Here is a 23,966-nt window from a genome sequence, read left to right as displayed (position 1 = left end):
GTCACCCCCACCCCCACAGCGGCGCGGTGGCCGCATCGCAAAGCCCCCCCCTCCAATGGAGCGGGTGGGCGCCGGGGCGCCCCCCTGCCTGGGGCGCTCTGGTGCCTAGCACCGGCCCTGCTAACATCTGCCTCTTGCCCTTTATTCTTTGGGGGTGGGGGTATTCAATTGCAGTGGCAAACACAGGATTCCTACAGGGTGGATTCCAAATGCAGTCCACAAGCTCCCACTGCAGAACATCGGACCAATTGCGGGAGTTTAGAGGAGTGATTAAAAAAACAAACTAGTTCCGACACTGGACATTATTGTAAACATTGGTCGTTTTATACACTTGATACTGTATGGAATACACTATTAATATGTACCAGTATAGATGGTCTATAGCAGTGGTAGCCAACCCTAGCCTATGAGAGCTACCAACAGTTCACATTTTCCAGGCAACCTAGCTGCTGCACTCATTAATCACTGACACATTTTGAAAAATACACAGATGGAGCTAATTAGCTCACTTGTGATTCTGTGAGGAGACCTGCAAAACATGCTCTGTTGGTAGCTCTCGAGGACTAGGGTTGGATACCCCAGGTCTATAGTATAGGCTGTATCAATCACTTAAATAATATCAATAAATGGTCAGGAAAAGGTTAAACAAATACTCAAACATTATAGAAGCAGTACTGCACATTCTAAGCTCATATTCTCCCACCTCCTGGTAAGGCTCCTGTCTCATCTTCCTGGTAGCTGCTTTCTGGTCCAGTGCACTGATTGAAACCCACACACAGCAAACGTGGTAGAAGAAGCTGCAACCAATGGCCATGTGACCCAGCTCCGCACTTGTCCCTTACAGCTACCTGTCTGACCACTCCATCCTAGATCCCCTTCAATCTGGCTTTCGCCCACTTCATTCCACTGAGACTGCCCTAGTGAAAGTCACCAATGACCTGCTGTCAGCCAAATCCAAGGGTCACTTCTCCCTGCTTATCCTTTTGGACCTATCTGCTGCCTTTGACACTGTGGATCACCCTCTCCTCCTCCACACACTCCAAAACATTGGCCTCTCTGGCACAGTCTTCAACTGGTTTTCCTCTTACCTCTTCAACCGTTCCTTCTCAGTCTCTGCCTCTGGCTCCACCTCACCACCTTCCATCCTTCCTGTCGGGGTCCCTCAGGGTTCCGTCCTTGGCCCCATTCTGTTCTCTCTGTACACCTCCTCTCTGGGTGCACTCATTAACTCCTTTGGCTTCCAATATCACCTCTATGCAAATGACACCCAAATCTACCTCTCCTCTCCTGATCTGTCCCCCACTGTTTTCTCTCAAGTTTCCAACTGCCTCGCTGCCATCTCTACCTGGATGTCTGAGCGATTTCTGAAGCTGAATATGGACAAAACCGAACTTATTATCTTTCCCCCACCCAGAGCTATGCCCCCTACTAATATCTCTATCACTGTTAACAACACCATCATCTCCCCTGTTCCCCAACTCCGCTGCCTGGGTGTCACTCTTGACTCCTCCCTCTCCTTTGCACCCCACATCCAAACGCTGGCCCATTCTTGCCGGTTCCAGTTACGCAACATTGCTCGCATCAGGCCCTTTCTCTCACAGAGTGCAACTAAGCTGATCATCCACTCATTGGTCATCTCACGGCTTGACTACTGTAATGCTCTTCTCACCGGCCTTGCTCAATCCCAACTAGCTCCTCTCCAATCTGTCCTCAATGCTGCAGCCAGGCTTATCTTCCTCTCCCGCCGCTCTAATTCTGCTACTCCCCTTCAACAAAATCTGCACTGGCTTCCATTCCCCTACAGAATCCTCTTCAGACACCTCACACTCACATACAGGGCCATCTCTAATTCCATTGCTCCATATATCTCTAACCTCATCTCCATTCATACACCCTCCCGCCCTCTACGGTCAGCTGACGACTGTCGTCTCTCCTCCACCCTGATCACTGCTTCCCATGCTAGAGTACCAGACTTTGCCCGTGCTGCACCCCTTCAGTGGAACGCACTCCCTCGCTCCATTAGACTCTCCCCGACCTTGCAAAGCTTCAAACGGGCACTGAAAACTCACCTATTCATCAAAGCGTACCCTTCCACTGCATAAACCAGCTGGTTCTCCGACCCCTTGCCTGTTTCCTGTTTACATCCTGCTATCTAACCACCACCCCCTCGCTTGCACCTCTTGTAATCTGTCTGTCTCCCCTTCCCACTAGATTGTAAGCTCCTCCGAGTAGGGCCCTCTTCCCTCCTGTTGTCAAAGCCCACTTCTCTTCACATCTCACTCACAGCTCTCCTTTACTCCAACACTCAGTGACCATCTTTGTCCGTATACTCATCTCCATCATTGGCCTCAAGCCTCTAGTTGTATGTTGATTATGTCCTCACTACTTACATTTAAGCTGTAATGTGTATTGATCTGTGGCGCTCTTTATTTGTACTGTATTTTTGTTATTTATTCAATGTTATGCCAAGTTTTGTTTCCCTGTATTGTTCCTTTGTACGGCGCTGCGAAACACTTGTGGCGCCTTATAAATAAAATTATAATAATAATAATAATACACTGCATGATGTGACGGCAGCTCTAGTAATTGTATTATAATCCATTGCTATTGTCATAATCTGAGCCACTTGCCAAGTGGAGGGGGTTTCCGGGCCTAATTGTTATATTTTTTGTCCTCTCTAAATCCAATCTCCTGTCTAAAGTGATGTAGGGATATCAGGTTATCAGATGTTTGTGCCTAGATGAGCCCTTCATATCTGCTAGCATCCGATTGCACACTCATCACCAACAAACAGAACAAATATGCTAAAATAAGCAGTCACTGCAAAGTTCACTGATCAATGTGCAGAGAACCCAATAAGGGTTCGTCCCAGTTGACTAAAAGAACAGACATAAAACATTTCATCGGTTGTGTGCCAGATAACGAGTTACAATACAGCCGGAGCACCATTCCGTCACTGCTGCGGTGCCGACACGTCCGCTGTGCGCAATTTCTGGGTTTCCCATATAACATGGAGATGAGAGGACAGTTTCGATAAGATGACCATGCAGGAACAGCCGTTACTATGGAGGGATTCTGTGTCAATACATGTGGTGTTTACAAGCTCTACTGATCCCTCTCGTCAGATGACAAGCGCTAATTATCCTCCAGCAGATCAATTGTGTAAATAAAGGGCAGGAATATGAACCTTCTGTTTGCCCATATTCTGTGTGGTGGCCCTGTTTGTTCTGAAGAGCACAGACGGCGTGCTTGTCAGCTCAAGCAATAACATCACGGGCATCGGAAACAGAGAAGAGCAATTAAAAACACTATTGCAGTTTATTCTATTAATGCGACCATTTTGCGACCATGGGAGGGGGGTAAGTATTCATAATGCGACCATGGGAGGGGGGTAAGTATTCATAATGCGACCATGGGGGGGGGGGGGGGTATTCAATTGCAGTGGCAAACACAGGATGGTTTCCAAATGCAGTCCACAAGCTCCCACTCTGCAGAACATCGGACCAAGTGCGGGAGTTTAGAGGAGTGATAGAAAAAAACCTAGTTCTGACACTGGAACTATTGTCTACCACGTCCACCTAAAACTTGGTCCTGCCATTCTGCGGTAGAGCATTTCAGCACTCAAGCTTGTTCCTGAGGATCACCGGACTTGAGTCAGAGGCCTCCTCCACGTTATGGTAGTTGGAGAAGGAGGGAGGTCTGTTCCATGGACAAGCGCGTAAAGAACGGGACATTCCTTGGTGGGGATGCGGTTAACATCCCGGAGGTCATGACACCAGCATTCAGTATACTGATGCCGGCATCCCAATTGCCCTCACAACACCGGCACCGGAACTCTGAATACATTAGGATCTTAATGCCAGAACACTGATAGCCGCAATCCTGATCGGTAAGTATGCGGGACTAGCTGGCAGATGGCCGGGGAAGGGGGGGTAAGGTTTAGGCACCGGTGAGTAGACAGACTTAGGCTGCAGGGGAAAAGGGGTTTAGGCACCTACAGCACAAGGGGGGTTATGTGGAAGGGTTAGGTTTAGGCGGCAAGGGTTAGGCACTAGCAGGAAGGGTTAGGGTCACACTGCAAGGTGGGGTGGGGTGGATAGGATGCGAGAAGTGAGGGTTATAGTGATGTCCGGGTATGGTATAACTTACCGACTTTCAGGTCTCCGGTGGTCGTTTCTCGGAATTCCGACTATCAGGAGCCCGACACAGAGGCGAGCGCTTTCCAGCCTCTTGCTCGCCACCTATTCTATTCTCCCTCTATGGGGGTTGTGGACCTTCATAGCCCATGTAAGTCAGGATCCCGACAGTCGGGAATCTGATGTCATCCGACACCCCTTCCAAGACCCAATCAGCATTTTCACCAACGTGATGCCGGAACGGTATTATGACTGGGAACATCCTAGATACTGGGATACCGGCTGTATCCGCCTTGGTGTCCTACAGACATTGTCACTGTTCTGCAGAAGGCTAGGGGGGGGGGGGGGGGGTAGTACAACTGACAGCGTTGAAGTCTTGCTTGTGCAGAAATGCATTGTGGGAACTGATCTAGCATAGCAGAATTGAATTGTCCATTTAACACTGAACAATGTAATATACCTTCATTGCTCATATCTAAACATTTCTCATTTAATAGTAGCTTTTACAGATACAATACAGAAGCATGATTAGAAACTCCAGCTGAGCAAAGTAATAGTGATGTCACACAGCGATTTCTGAAACACGTTTTTTTGAAACTCAGTAACATCAGGAAAACACTTTGCCAGGGAAGGGACATAGGAATAGGGGAACAAGAGTATTATCGGCCACCTCCGTCATGGCAGCAAAGCAGGCCACAGAGACAGGAAAGGCAATCAGTCACATAACAGTCAACATTAATATAGACTTAAATGATACGAGAGATTTGGATGAAACAGAGGAGAGAGAGATAAAGTACCATCGACCATCGATGACTCAAAATCATTGATGGTTTTTAGTTGATGTAGAATAGCTTTTCCCATCGATGGGGGAGAACCTGATGATTTCCGTCCATCAAGCATAAACAAATAGTTTTTTTTTCCCCCAAGGGCCCGGGATATGGAGCAAAGCTCCGCCCCGACTCCCAATAAGCCCTGCCCCCTGGTTTGATTGGCCCACAGGCCAATCACTGAAAGAAAATAGATGACCATCGATAGGTAAAAACATTGATGGTCATCCCTAAGCCAATCTGCTCATAACGGTCACGTTACTGAAAACTGACAGTTGTGGGCTGATTGGTTGGTACGCTACACTTGATCTCTCTCCAAGTTTGATACATCTTCCCCAGAAAAAATAAATGAAAGCAAACTAGCATTTTCGTAATGACAAGGCGCAAGGTGTTCAAACAAAGAAGACAGGGTGACAGAAAATCAATGAGAGGTGACAGTTCCTCGTGCACACTGTACCTTGGGGTGAGATAAAAGCCGCAGTCACCAGGCCTAAAAGTGAGGATTACAATTCCACATCCGATACACCGGCCAATTCTGTAATCCGGATTAGATCAGCAAACACCACTGGGTATCTGTAGAGGGAGATCATTTAATATTATTGGTTGTGGAAACAGTTAGTCCATTATTTTAATTTGCAAACGGTTTCGGAACAAGAGAATGAATAAAACATGTTTATCGTTTGATCTTTGCTAGAAAAATGTTTTCAGACATAACCTTAATTATACCCCTCACAACAAGAAATGTGTTTGTAGATAAACAGACGGTTCAATCAGTTCAATTCTTATGAAAAGTAATTAGAGTCCACTGAGGAGGAGGCTCAATTACTCCACCATGCAAAGTGCATTCGCTTCTACTAATTCACTGCGCTCCAGTCAGTCTGGGTTCTCATGTGCAGCCAGATCCCCCAGTACAGCGCATGGAGCATCAGCAGGGCATCAGCAACGCAGCCTGTACGAGTAAGAGCTCGCGGTACAGGGCGCGCACCTACTTCCCATTGCACAGGAGGGACGGCTGCTGCATATGGTTATGGATTGAAGGGCCTTGAGTGTCAACATGCACTAGGTAGATATTGACAAATGGTTGACACAAGCAAAAGTTCAACATGGAAAAGGTTGACACATGAAAAGGTCGACAGGAGAAGTTCACGTGTTTATGTCTATGTGAACACCTGTACCGTCAGATGGCGGGCTTTAGGCATGGAGCCTTGCTGCGCTTGGCAAACTTTGAGCCTGATTCGGACCTGCTCACTAAACAGCGTATTATCGGCAAGTAAACGCTGCCGGCCCGCCGTCCATCCAAACACCCCCACCCCAGCCGCACGAGTCTCTTTCATTTGCATGCTAGGGGGTCTGTATGCTCACACATCCTCTCGCATGAGGCTGCACGGGCGAACCATCATTCGATGGTCGCCGATTTTTCTCCCGCTTGCAGATAGAAGTCAGTCTGAACTGAATCATGTGATGCCAGCCGCGCGCTCCAAGCAGGCATCGACCAGTCTGCGCTTTCCGGGGAAAGCCCGGCGTTTTCATGGAGACGGCCATAAAACACTTGTCGTCCCCTTGCGTCAGCCCGCTCTACGCCCCGTTCCTTCGCCTGCGAACGCCAGACGAAAGTGATCCTCGTCTGAAGGCTTTCGCAATGTGGATCTGCACCTGCGTATTTCCGCCCATGCACAGACCCGCAACATCGGTCACTGGCCCGAATTTGGGCCGTACCGATCCAATCTGAATGAGGCCCTTTATCGTTCCCAGTCCATGTGGGTGTTAAAGGATGAAAAAGACCCAAAAATTTTAAAAAAAGAGGAAAAAAATTGAGAAAAACTCAAGTCGACCTTTTCATATGTCCACTTTTACCATGTTTACCTTTTTGCTTGTGTCGACCGTTTGTCAATGTCGAGCTAGTGTCGACATTTTGTCAATGACAATTAGACATTGAAGACGATCGTCTATCACTGGATCCCCTGCGTACACAGCAACAATGGAAAAGACATATCTGTACAGTACAGTACAGTACATCACCTCTTATACAGTACTGACACCTGTATACAGTACTGGGAATCTATAGACCTGATATACATATTTTAAGAAAATTTGGATGGGGCAGCCAAGTCCAAGGTACTAATCAAGGCTATTTGGTGCAGTCTAACATTACGTTTATGAGGATACATCTATAATCATATTGGCGTTTAAGTTCCAGCGTCAATCTGAACAATCCGCTATGTGAGAATCGATATACAACTCATTCACCATCAACTGAGTTTTCTGTGCTGAACTCTGACCCTTCCAGAACTCGGTGACAGAGACCTGGGGCTGATGGAGGCCGGAGCTGATGTCACACACCCTCCCCTAAAAGGCCTTTTTTCTGGCACACCCACAAAACGGTCAGATTGCCGCCCAAACACGGCGGGCTTCCTGTCAACTAAATAGCTGGTTGCCAATAAATTCTTTGGTCTTTTTGTTGCCGAAAAGAATCGCGCATGCGTACTGTGATCCGCAGTCATTTGATAATCAGGCGGTTTGCGAATTCGCACAGCAGCGATCAACTCTGAATACAGTGTTCCATGACCCATGCTTTAAAAGGAACCTAGAGACTAAATTTTTTTTGGGAAGGGTGGGACGAGGATTTACCCCAGTGCACTATTATGTGCAAAAATGCAAAGAAGGAAAAGTTGGCTGCTGCCGGCGGATGAGCTGGTTCCGAGATCAGAGCGTATTCATCGGCAGCTACCGCCTGCGGGATGACCGGCAACTCCGAAAATGCAAAATCCATACAAGGGAACGGCAAGGAGCACATTAGATACGGGAGCCGGCTACATAAAATATGTTTAATAAACACTGTAAACAGAAAAGTAAATATATAAATAAGAGATAAATAAAAATGTCAATGACTGAGCGCAGTCAATTGTAATTAGTGTCCAGCCATATTCATCACGGTTATACATAACATAATATTGAATTGAGGTTCAATGTCGGATCGATAAATGGCAGTGTGAGATACACTATATGCCGTAGAGGAAATGGTAATTACCAACTCGGTATAACAGTAGCAGCCTCAGGGAAATCACTGTTGTGGCCCAAGACTATATTATATCCTGTATGGGATCACCGAATTAAGGAACACAGCTGCTTACTGCAATATGAGCCTGTAGGCAAATGGGGGGGGGGGGTGTTGGTTGCCTGGGCAACCCCCCCCCCACACCCCACACACACACACACTATTACCATATTAGTAATAGTATATTTATCATTTTAATAGAGATGTACGTTTTGGATGGCCCTATCTCTTTAGGGTGGGTCTGTGTCATCACCAGCGCCGGCCTCGGCCAGCCTCAGGCCTCAGGTCTCTGTCGCAGAGTCGTGGAAGGGTCAGAGTCACTGACATTTCCACAGACTGCCGGCAGAATGAGTAAGCCCCAGTGCCGGCTTGATTAACAGGTAAAGGCCCAAATATCGGTGCTGGTGAGGATGTAGATAGCATGACTGCCTCACATTACTGAGGTCTCAGGTTCAATTTCTACCAATACCGTATCTGTGCAGAGTCTGTATGTTATCCCCATGTTTGCATGAGTTTCCTCTGGGTACTCCGCTTTTCTCCCACAAGCCAAAAACATACTGGAAGGTTAACTGGTTTCTAGTATATACGCATGTGTGTACACGTGTCTGTGCGAATACCGGTTATTGAGAATATAGACTGTACGCTCGGCTGATGTGCAGGATCCAATGAAACATGCTCAAGCTATATATAAATAACTAATAATGAACAATAAATGATGCAAGAACGAAGTCCAATGATGCACGGACGGATGGTACTGCCATGAAATCTAATACATACAGAGGCAAAGTGGTGTAATAGACCTACAGTAAAACGATAAGACAGTCAACAGGTCCACCCCAAATGGTTACTTTTCCCATTTGTGGTCCACATATATGATAAATAGTGAAAATGTAAAAAAAAAAAAAAAAAGAAGACATTAAAAAAATATTGGGTGGTATTCAATGCCGCCGGCGAGGGGTCTTGTGCTGCGAGAATGGCTTGTTTTCAGCGATACTCGCAGTCAAACCCGCTCGCTGTATTCACTGTTCTGGGTGTTCCTCTGAGGGTGAGGATTCCCCTAAACGGCGAGGTTTGCCACAAATGCAGGGCGTGGCAAGCCCCGCCGTTTTGCTGGCCACGCTTGCCGTTTCCACCTCGTTGAAAAGTACCGGCGAGGTGGAAAAAAGCGATTGAATGGGGGCAGTTAAATACTGACGGCGAGCTATCGGCACTGCTCCCTGTCATAGCTCACCTTAAGGGCATTGAATATACCCCATTGTATTTTTCATGCTGACCTGTTGACCGTCTATTTTTATTCATTGGAGACCTATCAACCGGATACCCCGAGATCGGCTTATCCGAGCACGCCGGCCATTTCATTAGCGGCCATAACCATTATTGATGTCAATGCGTGAAAACAGCAAATGTTCATTACGAGGTTCGCAAGTCCTCATCAGAAGAAATCATTTTCTCAAGAGTCATCTGCTAGAATTAAAATCACTCAATGTGGCCATTTTCACTCAACAGCAATAATTATAACTATTACAGTAATTCACTGACAACAATATGCAGAGGCAGAGGGGGGGGTTCCGCCACCAGAGATGCTGATTGCAGGGAAAATCAGAGCGCTGTGCAGAATGGCAATTCATCCGCCGTCACATCTGCCAATTGTTTACCACTCTCCATGTGCTCTCCTGCAGGCTGTATACCAAACCGGGGGTAATGTGCTGCTGCCCAGCTGTGGGTGGATATAGGCTGGGAAGCTCAGTGCCCGCGTGTATCGCCACTCGGGAATAATTCTGCAGCCACAACGGGCCCCGTGACACTGGCAGCCGTAGCAATGCCGTAGCAATGACACCACCTCTACATATAACGCAGAGAAGGACCAAGAGAATGATGTTACAACCATTTACAAATCACTTCTAAAGTGAGTTGTGTCCATTGGTGAAGCTTTGTTATCAGTGCATCTGTCAATCGGATCCCTGGGTGGCTCCGTGTGACTCCATAACTCCGTAAGTCCTCCTGCCATCAGGGTATGGAGACCTGGGGTGAAATGTAATGGGGTGAGAGAATCAGAAAGTGAGAGATTTGGTAAGAAATCTCCAGGTTTTTTAAAGCAGTCATTTACACTGCAAAAGCAGTTAGATTTTCCAGTGTAAATGATTGCCGCTTTAAAAAAAACTGGAGATTTCTTACCAAATCTCTGACTTTCTGAATCTCTCATCCTATTACATTTCATCCCTGGTTTATAGCACACATGTGGCCCGCTGGACACCATGCGAATGGGTGGTGAGGGCCCAGTCCGAGTCCCACGTCCGATTGCTCCGTACCAACAGTATCTCTCTCGCTGTGAAGGGCACCAGCAGCCTTATAAGGTGCTACTGCCCCATTTTTGGCCAGATTCATGTGCCACTCTGAACCGGTGCGTGTGTCCCCTTTGACCCCATCCATCACCAGGCCAGCATGTCAGTGCTGCCACAGAGGTGGGAGCGGGAAATAGGTGCAGGCATAATTATAGGTGGAAGTTCCTGAGAAATTCCTCCGGTGGACCGTCCTGGTAAGTCTGCCTAGAACGTCTGAGACAGCTGGCATTTCCTGCAAGGACTCCAGAAGCCGGAACCCTTATGCTGCTAATCTAGAAGTGAAGTTCCTGGCAGCAGGGCCGGCTCTACCATTAGGCAGCTGCCTAGGGTGCCGCGATCAAATCTGCCTATCCAAAAATCAAGTATGTCTATGAGGATCCTTGTTGCACTTAATGGAACGAAGACCTCACCTCCATTCCTTCCCTTGAGGCATACTTCCCTACATTGCTGCCCCCTCCTCCTTGTATGCTGTTGTTGGTGGCAAAGGGGGGCTTCCAGGGAAAGCAGGGGACTTGCCCACCTTTTCCGGGGTGCTGGGAGGACCACCCAATTTTAAGAAGCTTCCCTGCCATTCGGAATGTTAGGCAAGTATGCCTTAAGGGGATGGAAAGTGGGTGTCATGGCAGTATGGGGGGCAGGTTGAATTTTTGCCGAGAAACCTTACACCAACCCTGCCTGGGAGGTAACTGGGGTGTGACTTAGCGGATGTGGGTGTGTCCCTTTAAACAAATGCATCAAAACACAGGACGCCATGGACAGACTGGTGCGGTGCATGTTTCACTAGTAAGTCCAATGGTGCACCATCTGCCCTCAAAAAGAGCCATCACACGTATGGCGCGCGCATGCGCACAGTGTACCGTGCTCAAGCGCGGTCATTCGATAATCGCTCGGGCTTTGGAACTCGCAGCCCAGTGTATGTGTTTGAATCAGGCCCCATGTTCAATGCCGTGCCAGCCCCATGGTGTGCAATTAGCCCACAGGTACTTCAGTTCTGTTTTGATGGTTGCAGTTTGATTAAGCGAGGGCTGCATAGGCATGAGTGCATTTACGAGCCTGTGAATCTTGTGATTGGTTAATAAAGTTTTGTTGCTAGGTAGATTACCCAAGAGCCTTAGGTATTTGTTTGTTTGGTGGATGAGCCAATTAGGTAGCTAAGGGGCGGTAGTTTTGTCAGGGGTATATAAGGGGAGTCAGACGATGCTACTTCCTATGAGTCCTGGAATCCCACCCTCACTTCCCTTGCTCTCTCAATCGCTACCTGGCCTTTTGGCTATCACCTAATTGGCTTTTCGAAATACTTAATTAAAACTGGCGGGAAGGCGCTCTTGACCAGCGGTCATTTTGAGGTACAGGTGGTCGCTGTGCGGTGTTGCCCCCCTTTCACAGGACGGCTGGTGAGTCCTGCCTTCACGGGAGGACGTTGACCACTTCCTGGAAGAGTCCTCACCATGCCATAGAAGGGGCGGTGAGATCGTCACAGCACGGGCTATACCTTTACATAGGTGGGGTGTTCATCACCCGTGTTATAAGTTGAGGTGTTTTACACGCTGCCATTATTAACACCCATTGATCAGCGCTGGTCTCCAAGTGCTTTCCTAGCCATCCCTTTACAAACAGGGTCATACCATTTAATAAATACCCGTGACCTTTTAACTTATGCAGTTGTCGGTGTCATTATTTTAGTAATTAGATGTGTCCGCGTGATTAATTCTAGGGGTTATATAGAGTTAAGCTAGTGTAAAGGTCAATCGCTAAAATTCAATAGGCGCCATAACAAAACAAAACAGCATTAAAAGTAAAATCCTAGACCTGCCCGGCCATAGTGATTTCATTTCATGATGAACAACACTTGTCAAACTCACAATTCAGCATTCTCTCTCAGACAGCATTAATGATCTCCCCCAGCCCGTATGAAACACCTGTGGTAGGCAGTCTATCGCTGTTCAAAGGATAACCCAGGGCACGCAGCTCCACTCTCCTCCATTCATCCCAGGCACTCTGTAAACCAGCTTTTATTTAGGCTGAATAAAATGGAAAGACACCTTTCCACTGCCAAGCTCCGATTCCCTGGTGTTTGAAATATATAGGGAAAAAAACTTGGGATAAAACATAAAAAGCAATAATCTATTTCCCAGCGTTCTGCTCACGTTTCGTGTACATGAAACTATCAAAACATTTATTGAAACGAGACTCAGCCAATACCAATTATGCAAATACATTTCACTTCATTACAGCGGTTACCGCAGGTGTGGACAGAGTAACATTACGGTCCGTGAAGTCTTGGAGCCAACAGGGGTTTAGGAAGGAAAGCCAGAGAAAATATGTACATAAGGACATCAACAGTAATAACGCCCTCAGTTTAGGCAGCGGGCGGCATGTTGTAAGTACACGGGCGTCCCGGCTCCTGGGTTTAACAGACAAAAATCACTTATTTTTCTGTTTAAGGAACACAGGGCCTTATTCTAGTTCACTCTGACAAAATCCTTCTTAGATAGACAAAACCATGTGCACTGCAGGGGGGCAGATGTCAAATGTGCAGAGAGAATTAGATTTGGGTGAGTTGTTTCTGTGCAGGGTAAATAATGGCGGCTTTATTTTTACACTGCAATAAAGGTCTCACTTTTAAGTAAAACCCCACCCAAATCTAATTCTCTCTGCACATTTTTATCTACCCCACCTGCAGTGCACATAGGGCTTTATTCTGGTTGAGTCAGATGGCTCCGAATGCGGACGGACGGACGGCCGATGGTTGGTGTTTGCACATGTGCAGAGGCGTATCTGCACATGTGCGAACGCCACGCACGTCCGAATACGGCGTGAATTCTGTACAGAAAACGATCGGTTGGAACAATCCGAGTAGAGGGTGGAGAGGGGCGTGAAGGGTTGTTTAGGCTCATTACCATATGCGTACGCCCTGCGTTTTATGGGCGTTCCCATGAAACCGCAGGGCGTATGTATGGTAATCCGGCCATGACGCACGTGTGGGGGGCGGACATATGACATAGCCGGATGCCAGCTGCCCGCCCATATCCCTGCTTTCACACGGAGAAATGTCCGAGTGGTCTGGAGCACTCGGTGCTGCCTGACCAATCGGTCCATCATTCGATGGACGCTCAGTCCTGAGACGCTCGGAAAGTTAGTTATGGAAACAGGTTTTGTGTGTGCGCATACTTATATTAAGGACTTTATTCTGGTTTGATCAAACCCCCAGTGTGTTTGCACGGGGGTCCGATTTTTTCTGAAAGTGTATGCGCAGTTATTTATGCGCATGTGCAGCCAGTGTGTGCAAGCGGCCACGGCAAATAGATTATTCACCGGGCAATCGTACACAACAGTGCGGCCGGGGGCGTGGGGCAGCGGGCCAGGGGAGTCGCCCATCGGAACGCCCAGCGCATCATGGGCGTTCAGGGGGCAGACAGCTGACATCAGCTGCCTGCCCTGTCCTCGCACAGGAAGCCCGCAGATCAGAGCAACCATAGAGGTGTCTCTGATCTGCGAGCGCTGAAGAAATCATTTGATTAGTGACCAACCATGAAATGATTTCTTCCCGCCTGTGAATGGATGATTATGTAAATGATCCATTCACAGGTGTGCGGCCATTCGTGGGGGAACGCGCGTGTGAGGGGGGGGGGGGAGGTTGTCACTGTGGGTGGCGTCTGGTGGACTTGCAAGGCTGCGATTGTCGCAGCCTTGCGAGTCAACCAAAATAAGGTCCTAAGTGTAAGTTACGTAAATGTTTCATAAGAAAAAAAAATAAAATTATCACTTAAAGAATCGAACCCGGGTCTCCAAGCATGGAGAGCAGCCACTTATCCACTAGCCTACGACCCCTGGTGATGGCGGCCCATGCTCATGAGTCAATGGACTGTTGCTTTAAAACATTCGTTTGTGTCTGAATGCACGATCCTAACGTCAATGTACTGTTGCTTGATAAAGTTTGTTTGTGTCTGTATGTACTCATTTTATTTCCTGATACAGAGTATTGTTTTGACTCTCTCCACCTGACCAGTGGTCTGTGTAGTCACGGTCCATTTGCCAGCGCTTGTATTGCATTGTACTGTACTGTATATCCAAACGCCGCTGGATTAATGGAGCATTATCCACCTAGTGGTGGAAATGTGTATTGCATGCTGTGTATGTTGTCGTGCCTCAATGCGTCTGTGCGCGCTCCAACTGTGGTGTGCCAAAACCCACGTCTAGGCACGCTGTTGGGATATATATGTGTGGCTCCATCTGTATATCAACCATTTGCATTGTCACTAATTAGGACTTAAAGGACTGGGGGGATTTGTACCCATTGCACAAGTGGCATAAAGTTATGTGAGAAGCAACACTACTACATAAATGGTGGGACGATATAAAGGGCTTGGTGAAAAGCAGAGAGTGAATGCAGGATTAATAAACCATAGTAGCTACAGTTATAGAACGGACATTAAAAGGGTCCATGGAGAAAAATCACTTTAAAATAGAAAGGCCAAATTCACATACAGTAAAACATTCTGACTAGGGAGGCCTAAAGTTGGCGGGATTTGAATCCCGGGATTGAAGCTTCCAATCCCGGGATTAGTACCCAGTGTAAAATGCACTCTTTTTTTTTAAACCGGGCAGCGCTAAGCACTAGTATATGGCTCAGATGCTGCCCTGCTGACTCTTCTCACCCTCCCTGCGGCGCCGCTGTTAGGGACAGGGATCTGTGCTGACAGACATGGCGGCGCCCAGGCTGTGCAGCGTGACCCCTGACTTTACGTCACACTGCGCAGCCTGGCCGCCGCTATGCCTGTCAGCGCAGATCAGTGTTCCGAACCCAGACTCCCGACCACACGCCTGCTCTGCAGCCCGTCCACAGGAGACAGACTCCTGCTCCTGCCTCTGCCTGTCACAACGGATGTAAGTGACTGCACTGACAGGGGGATGGGAGGATTGTCTGGGGTTGGGGGCTGGTTTACTAGGCATTAATAATGACATGTGCGGGGCGGGGCCATTTTTTTATTTTTATTTTATTAGAGAGGCCAATCCCGGGGATCCCGGGGTTGAGCATTTTTTTATCCCAATTCCCGGGATTGAAAACATGCCCCGGGATTGGCATTCCTAATTCTGACCAATGGGCCTGATTCAGACCTTATCATTCATCTGCTGACTGTATGTAGATAGCTGAGAGAGAAAGGAAATCCACCCTGTGTAAATCCGCGAGTGAATTCTAAAAATATCGCTATCCGGACGCACATTCATACGTTATTCACGAACCAATCTCCAGTCTGTGCAAACGTTAGTAGTTCTGACCCTTCCACAACTCGATGATAAGCCGGATCAAGGCCGGTGCGGACGTCACACACCCTCCCTTAAAATGCCTGGGCGCACACCTGCATTTTTTCGGACACTCCCAGAAAATGGCTGTTACCATCCCCAAACATCGGCTTCCTTCAGCCAAATTGGTCAATTCGCTATCTTGGCTCCTGCATATGAGCTATGATCGGCCATTGGATGATCAAACTGATTGCAAATTCGCACATCAGCGTTCAACTCTGAATAACCCCCCTGTATGAGTAGTGAACCTTTACATGACGGCTAAACATTATCAAAGACTTTGATATGTGATAATGAAATTACTAATATATAACCCCAGCAAGCAGAAACAAAAGTTGAAGAATAAAATCCTTTGATATGAGATGTCAGCCCGAGGCAAAATACATAAATGATTAACATTAGAGTGTTTGTTCTAATTATATTGTGCAATTAGGATTAGCTGGAATATGCTAACCTCAGCGGAACACCTTTTCTGCCAAATGGTCACTTTCCATAACTGTTTATATGAAGAAAGGGACATGGGGGGTAATTCAGAGCTGATCGCCCCAGAGCGAATAAGCACCTAGAGTGAAATCCCGCCTCCTTGCGAAATAATGTGCTTGCGGTGCGATTGGATTGTACGCCCAGCGTAGAATTCACAGAGAGAGAACGTGTCCAAAGTCCACTGTTACAGGCTCACCATCAAATTATTATTCAACTGGATACCGATCATCGCAAGCTAGAAGTAACCAGAAACTTACTTGTGTCTGCGCTGAAAACAGGCATATCCGTCCCGGAGCGGACGTCACACACTCTCCCATGAAACTCTTGGGAACGCCTGCGTTTTCCTAGGCAATCAGTCTGCAATTTTCAGACAATTGCGACTGGGTCTGCAACAGGCCCTGCAATTATCAACATTGCCTCCTGTAATGCTAGGTTTCTTATTTGTATCTATTTGCTGTGATGCAGTATTTATTTTCTTCTCTCTCATCACAATATAAAATGATAAATGTGATGCCCATGCAATGAATTTGAAATGCAATATGTTTGGATTATTATTTTAATCATCATCACTTTTGTAAAAAAATTCATTGTAAAACTTTCGGTGCTTTTTGGGAGTTTAACTAAAGATTACTAATAAACCATTCTGCAGCTCATACACACTAGCAACAGCAGTCACTTAAGCCCCCGGTCACATGCGATTAGGCACTTCATGTGCCAAGTTTTGCATGTGATAAATTGCATGCGATTTATCACATGCTACTCCCAGGGAGCTGCAGGCAGTGGACACCGGCGAGGGGACCAGGGAGCGGGGACGGCAGCGGGGGGTTGCTCGTGACCAGAGAGTTGGGCGGAGGGAGCAGGGGGGGGCGGCGCAGGGAGCCGGGCAGGGGAGGAAGGCGCTGCCATCAGTGGGAGCAGGGGGGCAGCACAGGGGAACCAGGGAGCCGGGCAGGGGTTCCTTGCCCCACCCCACTGCTCCCTCCGCCTGGCTCTCTGGTAGCCGGCATCCCCCAGATGCTGATGAGCCTGGACAGAGGTTATGCTAGTAACTGCAGCAAAACACTGTCCTTGATCAGAAATTCTTTATTGGAATCCTGGCTGCAGTGAAGAATCCATAAAAATCAGGAGATTTGATTTATCATGCAGGGCAGCAGGAGGGAAGAGTTTATAACAGGAGTCTCCAGACAGATCTGAGAGGGTAGACAATTCCTGTATGTCCTAAAGTTTCCAAATTTGCAGGAACAGGAGCTTAAACTACAACATCCTGGATTTTCTGTGGAAAAATAACATTCTCCCTACCATTCAGCCCTGTATTTCCCTCATTCCGCTGAACAAGGGACATGCAGATTTACATATATTGGAACCACAACAATCCGTTTCGCACAATCCTTCTACTCTTTCCTTAAGCTAAAACAAGTTCTGCTTATTCCATTGACAAGAAAACATACAAGAAGTGAATAAAGCGAAAAAAAAAAAAAAAAAAAAAAAAAAAAAATCGATCTAGCCCAAAAGAAGTACACATAAATATCTCCGGTGAGTCGCCTCTATTCTTTCCACGGTACAACGCCATAATTGCAAAAAAAGTAAGTACAAGCGGGTTTCAGACGTAGCCACAGAAAAAAAAATCATTTTTCAATGTAGCGGCTGTAGAGAGCAGCCTTGCAAGACAAAAGCTTTGGACGGAATGCAATCAGAAAAAACAGCAGTTGAACAAAAGGGGTTTGTCTGTTCTAGACAACTGAACTGAAATTTCAATTTCACATCTACAGGACAGGTACGCCGGGATCTCAGCACTTCTGGCCGGAGGACACGAGACATTATCGGAAGGTGCTGGTCAGTGGTAGAGCGTGTTGGATTGTAACTGGATAGGTTTGTTAGCAGACGGAGCTGTAATTGCAGACTGTATACACTAGCTCAACTGCTCAGATAAAGGTAGGAATAGGGTGGCCAATTCCGGGATCGTGGGGGATCCTGGGAATTGGCCACAAAATCGACGGGATTTGAATCCCGGAATTGGAGTTTCCAATCCTGGGATTTCGGGATTCGACTGCGTTCAGACACTGCCCGGCTGCCCCCGTCCTGGCTGTGCGCAGCGTGATGCGGTCAGAGATCACGCTGCACGTCATACGGCGCAGCCTGCCGGTCTCCCCACCGCTCTAAAATTCCGCCCGCTGTCCAGGTCCGATCTCACCACTGGAGAGTCCCTTCCGCTCTGCAATAGGGTACTCCGCCCATCCTTCTGTGCCACCAGGAATAAATAGGGTTTCATTTATTACATGGGAGCTAATGCAGAGCCGATCGCAATGGCTGCAAATTTGCGCGAGGCTGATTATCGGTAGACTGCGCATGCATACAGCCCATAGTACGCATGCGCGCAGCCTATCAGCGATTACCTGAAGCATGGTGAGCGCAGAGCTGTGCACTAATACGGTGTCCACGTCGACCGGTGTCAACAGACACCAAAAAAAAGGTGAAAAAAAAACTCATGTCGATCTTTTCCCATCTTGACCTTTTTAATGTCGACATTTTGACCGTATCAACCTAACGCATGTCTACTTTTCACGTGTTGACCTTTTGACTGTCGAATTAGACACAGTCGGCCTAAACGATCGACACCCACTGCCGCTGTAAGGCGACAGAAGAGCAAGGGCACGGGTTTTAGATCATAACCGCCACCTTCCAAGAATATCTGAATTTTTTCAGCCCCCGCGAGCGCCTCGGCACTGACCCTGCACCTCCTTACAAGCCACTTAGTGCAGCTGCACCGTTACTGCACACATTGCGGTTTTCAGGGTGTTTAATGGTCCATTCAGCGGAATGTACACATAGAAATATATACAGCATACGCTACCTGTCATTTCCTCTCTAGGAATGGCTGTGGTTTCTCTCTCATTAAATGAACAGTTTCCCGGTGGCTCAATTTACATTTCCACAATACGCTCTGCAAGGTTCAATTTAAGAGCACCAAAAAAAAAAAGGAGAAAAATATATATTTATACAGTCAGTTTGCAAATTACAGTGACCAATACAGGCTGCTGACAGTAACAAAAAGACCTTTATACGACATTCATAAACATGTACAAATGTTCTTACACCAAGTTACATGATACACAATACAATAAAAAATATAGAACTGGTCCAATACACTTATAATAAATGTTCCTAGTGGTAGGAAATGTATTGATCTGCCTGCTACTGACAATGGGGATTACTTACTAAGAGCCTGATTCAGTACCGGTCACTAAGCAGCCGACAGACCGACGAATCCTCTCGGTGATATTTGACGGGATGTGTTCGAGAACACCCCCACTCACATGCAGGTTAAGGGGAGAGTAATGGTTCGATGGTCGAGGTCCATCAAAAGATTTCTCTCCTCTTCCGAGATAAAAGTCAGTCTAAACCAGTAGCGGTTTTTACCTATGGGCTGCAGGATTAATTTGCGGCGGCAGTGGAGGGGGGGGGCTCGGCATCGTGGCAGCCCCCCCCCCCCTCCTCCGCAGAGGCAAGAGCCGCCGCTGATCTAAACTGACTTTTATCTCCTTGGTCATGCCACGGCAGGCATTGGCCAGCCTGCGTTCCCATGGAAACGCCCAGGGTTTTCACTGGGATGCCCATAAACCGTTGGGAGTTTCACAGCTGCCAGCCCCCTCCGTGCCCGCGTGAACGCATTGGCAACTGATATAGTCGCCGAAGGCATTCGCATAACGACCCGCACATGCGTATAATCACCCATACACATGAGTAGAGCCGCACCATTACCGAATGATGCTGAATCACTCCCTAAGATGGGTGTTCTATTGAAGATGGGATGTTGCCCGTAGCAACAGATCAGATTCTACTTCTTATTTTTTAGCACCTTCTAGAATGGATAGAATCTTACTGGTTACCCATAGAAACATCCTATCTTCAATAGACTTTCCTAGTAATTGTCCCCCTATGAGTCAGGCAACTCTGGACCTGAACCACACCTGATATACTGTATATTGCATTCTGGGTAAATACTGGCACGATTGATGCGCATCTAGGGTGACCACCTCATCCCTTTAATTCCGGACACATATTAATTACACAGGTTCTGTGTCTGGCTGACTTCAGGACTCTATATCACATGGTTTTAATCTGCCACAGAACCTGTGTAATTAATATGTGTCCCGGATTAAAGGGATGAGGTGGTCACCCTATGCGCATCTCTATTTTGACTCTGCAACTTACCTTAAGCTTATTACACACTGGCCGATATATCGCTGCACTCAACTGCACATGTGCCACCTTCATGAAAATATCAAGCGAAAAATTGCCGCTGTTAGAAGGTTCAGCGGGAGGGGGGGGGGGGCTCACACTGTGGAACTTGTGTACAGGGTATCGGGATGGCTGAGAGACGATGCTTAGATCGACAGTCAATATGGGCGACGTGGTCAGTGTTAACTGTTTTCCAGTATTGACCTTGTGCATGTCGACCTAAACATTGTCGACCTCATATACCAGCCACCAAAGCCGGAGCGCTCAGTCTGCAAATGTACATAAAGCACAATAAAGTCTTAAAACAAGTTTCCCTAAATAAATGTAGTTTAGCGAGAAGAGGCAGTACGAGTTCTCCGGCAATCCCAACGTCACTGGGAAGTCTACTAGAAGAGAAGTACTCAGCAGGAGGTGGTACTGTGCAATTCGATCATTACCTCTATATGGCAGCCTCAGCAACTGCTTAAGAAAACAATCTGCATAACGCGGCTGAGCAGCCAAACAACGCTTCGCCCTAAACTCTACAAGGCCTTTTAAAGAAGGCAGTAAAACCCGGCGTGGTTCAGCCAGCCCATTCTAACAGCGCTGAGAGGAGATCTACGGCTTCCTCCAGCTGAGCCAAGGCATGCTTAATGGATTTGTACATACTTCATGTAACAATCCTATAAAAAAAATAAATGCAGATCCTAAATTTATTTTTATTCTCACAAATCATATGGAGAATGTACCGGCACAGAGTATGGGTCATTGGGTCAACCAAATTAAGTTTGACATGCATTGGGTTGACCACTAAAGGTCGACATGCCTTAGGTTGACACAGGAGGACAGGGTCAAACGGTCGACACAAGCATTCGGTCTACAATGGGAAGGTTGACAGTCAAAAGGTGGACTTTTTTGTCCCGAATATCGATGGGTATGGATCATTTGGTTGACAGCAAGTAGGTCGACAATCATTAGGTTGACACCACTAGGTTGACATGCTGAAAGGTCATCATGGGTCTAGGTCGACATGGGACCATGTCGACAGGTCATTAGGTCGACACAAGCATTAGTTCGACATGGGCTAGGTCGACAAACGGTTGACATGGGGTTTTTCATTGTTTTCTGACCCAAATGTCGACACAGTCGATATGGACACAGAAGAGTGCACCGATTCACTCGCCATGCTTCGGGCTCGGGCATTATTTTATTCTCCCACCACGCCCTAGTGGATGGTAGGGCATGAAATACCGCCTGTCAGCACATGTCGGCTCAAAAAACAGTAAAAAAACCCATGTCGACCTTTTGACTGTCCGACATCGACCAATGCATGTGTCGACCCAATGACCTGTCGACCTAGACCCATGTCGACCAAACAACCATATCCCATGTCGACATGGACACTGTATTGGTGCACCTCGTCCCCTCGCATGGCTCGCTGTGTTCCACACATTATTCTATTCTCCATCCACGCCCTGGTGGATGGTAGGACATGAAATACCGCCTGTCGGCACATGCCGGCTCCCCCCCAAAAAAACCATGAAGACGAAAAGTAGACTTTTTGACTGCTGACTTTCCCATTGTCGACCTAATTATTGCGTCAAACTTTTGACCCCGTCGGCCTTACCCATGTCACCTTTTTACATGTGCCGAATTGCAGTGGTCGAGCCAATGCATGTCGACCTTAATGGTGTCGACATAACGACGTATACCCTGGCGCATTGGGCTGCATTACAGATGAATGAGGCGGATTGTGGCTTAGTTGTGTCCCTTCCTCTCTAACCTTATCTCTCGCCACTGGACTGTTAAGTATCTAATAAAGTTTTTTAAAAAATATGTTGCTTTCCTCCAAACTCATTAAGTTGGGAAATCGCTCTTCCGATTTAATGAAAACTACAGGCTCACAGCTAAATATTAGTAGTCAGAAATATGTAAATCAGCCCGGGCTTAAAATAAATGAATGGTAACAAATAACAGCAAAAGTGCTCCGAGGGAAGAGAGATGTCAAAGAAACACTATTTTCTCCATGGTAAATAAATTACAGAATGAAAATGCATAAACGCCATTGTGCTGAACTCCCAATCTGCTGCTAATCATCTCCGATATGACCGGAAAGCATAGCGAACGTGCGCAGGATGAGGCATCACTATGAACCGTACACAGAAAATTTACCTAAAAAACAAAAAGTCTATACAAATAAGGGGCAATTCAGGTTGGTTTGCAAGAGCAAACTCCTTCTTTAAAAAAACATGTGCAGGTGGGGCAGATGTAGCATATGTAGAGAGAGTTTGATTTGGGCGAGTTATTTTGTTTCTGTGCAGGGTAAATACTGGCGGCTTTATTTTTACACTGCAATTTTATTTTGAAAACACCCCACCCAAATGTAACTATATACCCATAGGCGTGCGTATATTGAGTGTTAGGGGTGCACAGGCGTACCCTAATGCTGTGCCTCCTTGCTGCTAGCAGTACATTTACAAAAGACTTGCTTTTTAGAACTGTATTTCTGAATTGAACATATTAAAAGAAGCACCCATCAGTCAATTATGTGTGTTTGCATTGTTAATTGTACTAGTCCATTGTCATATCACTACATACCTGCGTCATTCAAATTTATTTTTAACTTTATTTGCATATACTGTTACAGATTAAACTGAAATAGGCAGGAGATTATGGTGTGGCTGCATGATGATGTTAGACATGCCTGCATGGCGGTGTTAGACACACCCAATCCATGTCACACCCCATGTCACACCCCTTTGACGGTGCACCCCCTTATAAAATGTGCTGTGCACGGCTATGTATATACCCTTGCCACGCCCCATCCACTTCCTTCTCGCACACATAGCCCTTAGCCACCTCCATCTCACTCATCTATACTCCTGCCCACACCACTTCCTTCTCATATCTGTGCTGCGAGTTACCCAGAAGTTGGTCTGCCGCAATTCCGCAGACATAATGTTGCCTTATCTTTGATGACTGTTCAATATGGTGTTTCATTGTGTTATATATGTATTTTATAGTCCATATTGTCGGTTGTTCTGTCTCCTCCATGGAGGAGCCCATTTTGTTGATGACAGCTTGTTTGCAGCTACATACATGTCCTGGGCCCGTAACAAAAAAAAACCCCACAGAACTTAACTTTGGTTTTTAAATATTTCACAACGTTTGTATTTTTTTTGCCAATACTTTCTGAGTAATTGCCAAAATGTTATAATCTGAGCACGTCAACCTTTCACACTGAACGTTGTATACGTGATGATCCGGAGGAATGCAAACAGGGCCACCATCAAGGAGCTTGCAAAGCTCAAGCAAACTGGGGTCAAATATTCCTTCCTAACCCCAAAAATGCTTCCCATAAGGTCATCTTGGAACAAACACGGAGCCTAATTCAGACATGATCACAAGGCTGTTTTTAGCAAATGGACAAAACCATGCTGCACTTCAGGTGGGGCAGATGTAACATGTGTAGTGAGTTAAGGGGCATACACATGGCGCACTTTCAGCCATTTCTAAGCGACCCGAATAGATTTTAAATACTGCTTTCAGACCGCAAATGCAGGGTCACACCGGGACTTTGAAACGTTTCAGTCCCGGTGCA

General features: G+C 46.9%; 1 protein-coding gene across 19 annotated transcripts in view; it reads right to left on the bottom strand.

Moving 5' to 3' along the window:
• Positions 1–23,966, bottom strand: part of PTPRF (protein tyrosine phosphatase receptor type F) — a 675,453-nt gene that overhangs the window by 595,804 nt on the left and 55,683 nt on the right. For 18 of the 19 annotated variants that reach the window (XM_083157546.1, XM_083157555.1, XM_083157551.1 and 15 more), the window contains exon 2: positions 5,421–5,536. The exons of the other annotated variant lie outside the window; for it this stretch is intronic. The gene's annotated coding sequence lies outside the window, so the exon portion shown is untranslated. The remainder of the gene's footprint in view (positions 1–5,420; positions 5,537–23,966) is intronic. 19 annotated transcript variants of the gene reach the window in all.

Source organism: Crinia signifera, chromosome 8 (genome assembly GCF_055691185.1).
Source record: "Crinia signifera chromosome 8, ASM5569118v1, whole genome shotgun sequence".
NCBI lineage: Eukaryota > Metazoa > Chordata > Amphibia > Anura > Myobatrachidae > Crinia > Crinia signifera.
This window is presented reverse-complemented; position numbering and strand designations above follow the sequence as displayed.